Genomic DNA, 2,500 nt, shown 5'->3' with positions numbered 1-2,500 from the left:
AGAGAAGAGAGAGAAAGGGAGAAGGAGAGAAGAGGGAGAGGGAGAGGAGAGAAGAGAGAGAGAGAGAGAAGGAGAGAGAGAGAGAGAGAGAGAGAGAGAGAGAGAGGAGAGATAGGGGAGGGGGGTGGAGAGAGATTTGGAATTTGGTTATCTTCATCCTGCAGAGTTGCATGTGAGGATTCATGCTGAATTGTTACAGACAAACTAACGAGGAAAGGAAAAAAATATGTTATACTGAAGGCTAATGATTATAAGAGTATGTAATGAATGATGGTGGTAAAGTAATGATGATAGAAGAGGAAGAACGAAAAGGAAATGAGAGAATAAAAAGGAGATGATAACTAATATAAAAAGGGATGAAGAATGCATAATAAAAAGGAGAAAAATATGAACAAAAAGAATAAAAGAAGATGAAAAGAAGAAAAAAGAATGAAAATTATGAAGAAGAAAAAAATGAAGAAGATAAAATGAAAGAGGATGAAAAAGAGGAGAGGAGAGAGAAAGAGAGGAGAGGAGAGGAGAGAAGAGAGAGAGAGAGGAGAGAGAGAGGAGAGAGGAGGAGAGAGAGAGAGAGACGGAGAGAGAAATTGGTATTTAGGATTATTCATCTCAAAGAGGTTGTGTGAGGATCATGTGAATTGTTAAGAAAACTAGGGGAACAGGAAAAAAATATGTTTATACTGAAGGCCTAATGATTATAATGATGGTGATGGTAATGATGATGGTGGTAAAGGTAATGATGATAAGAAGAGGAAGAACAAGAAAAAGGAAATGAAGAAGAATAAAAAGGAGATGAAGAAGAAGAATAAAAAGTAGAAGAATATGAACAAAAAGAATAAAAGAAGATGAAAAGGAAGATAAAAAAAAGAAAATTATGAAGAAGAAAAAATGAAGAAGATAATGATTGAGGATGAAAAAGAACAAGAAGAAGAAATAGAAAAATAATGATAAGGAGGAGGAGGCGGAGGGAAACAACGACAAAACAATAACAAAACAACAACAGCAATTACAGCAATTCACCCATTCAAAGGCCCTTGGCTAATCCTGTAACCGGACACCCGAGTACCACCTGATCTGTATCAGACGAGGTACATGTGTGTCTTACTATCGATCTCTTTAGCATTGTGTTTGTCTCCCCTGTTTATCCGTCTGCCCATCTTCCTCCTTCCGTGTGTCTACTCCTGTTTGCTGTTTACTCAACGAATTGAAGTCCTACGAATGAAAACAAAAGACGGTCTGTCTGTGCTGGTGACGTGTTTGTGTTTGGGCTGGTTTGCGGTTTTCAAAAATGGGTTCCGGGCTCGTTTTCCCTTTCCTTTCCTCGCTGTTTCTCTTTCTCGCTTTCTCCGTCTCGTCTCGAGCTTTAAGTTTGGTTTGCGTGTATTCTCTGTTTGTCTGTCTCTGTATGTTTATCTCTCTCTCTCTCTCTCTCTCTCTCTCTCTCTCTCTCTCTCTCTCTCTCTCTCTCTCTCTCTCTCTCTCTCTCTCTCTCTCTCTCTTTCTCCTTCTCCTCACCCTTTCTCTCTCTCTCTTTCTCTCTCTTTATCTATCTGTCTGTTTGTCTGTCTGTCTGTCTATCTTCATCTTTCACGTCTTGTATAACGTTCTCTGCGTCGTCGGGTACATTCTCTTCTATTTGCGATTTTACTTGCTACAATACACACACACACACACACACACACACACACACACACACACACACACACACACACACACATATATATATATATATATATATATATATATATATATATATATATATATATATATATATATATATATATATATATATATATATATATAGATGTATGTGTGTGTGTGTGTAAATATATTATATATATGTATATAAATATATATATTAAAAAGTATATATACTTTTTTTTTTTTTTTTTTTTTGTCTAATGAACGTGGCTTCGGGAGATACTTCTTTGCGGATGTATTGTATTCATATTTTTTTTAAATTTCATTTTCATTTTCTTCTTTATCTATCTATCTATTTCTTTATCTTGTGGTTTATTCCTTTTTGGGTTATCTGTCTGTGTTCCTTCTCAGTTTTCTTTCTTTCTATCTAACCCTATCTTTTTGTTTATTTCTACTTGCCTTGTCTCTCTAGCACACGCTTGAGTTCTTTTCCGTCCCTCTTCCTTCCTTCCTTCCTTCCCCTTTCCTCTTTCCCCTCAGATTTCCCCCTTCCCTCTTCCCTTTCCTACTCTCCTCCATTTCCTTTTTCCCTTTCCTTCTTTCCTTTCCTTTCCTTTCTCTCTTTTCCCTTCTTCCTTTCCCTTTCCCCTTTCCCCCTCTCCCTTCCCCTCCTCCCCTTTCCCCGCTTCCCTAAGTCCCCTTCCCCTCTTCCCCTTCCTCCCTTCCCTTTCTCCCCAGCCCTTTTCCCCTCTTTCCCCCTACCCCCCTCCTCCCCCTCCCCCTCTTTCCCCCGAGTCTCGAGGGTTTCATTCAGTCAGTTGCTTTCATCGTGTTACTTAACCCTTCATTAAAGGCGATG

The 2,500-nt window shown here is 38.6% G+C and overlaps 1 protein-coding gene across 2 annotated transcripts in view; it reads right to left on the bottom strand.

Moving 5' to 3' along the window:
• The window catches only part of LOC125043270 (hemicentin-2-like), a 75,827-nt gene that overhangs the window by 57,714 nt on the left and 15,613 nt on the right, over positions 1 to 2,500 (bottom strand). The gene's annotated exons all lie outside the window — the stretch shown is intronic.

Source organism: Penaeus chinensis, chromosome 3 (assembly GCF_019202785.1).
Source record: "Penaeus chinensis breed Huanghai No. 1 chromosome 3, ASM1920278v2, whole genome shotgun sequence".
Lineage (NCBI taxonomy): Eukaryota > Metazoa > Arthropoda > Malacostraca > Decapoda > Penaeidae > Penaeus > Penaeus chinensis.
The sequence above is the reverse complement of the archived record's forward strand: the minus strand, read 5'-3'. Positions and strand labels throughout refer to the sequence as shown.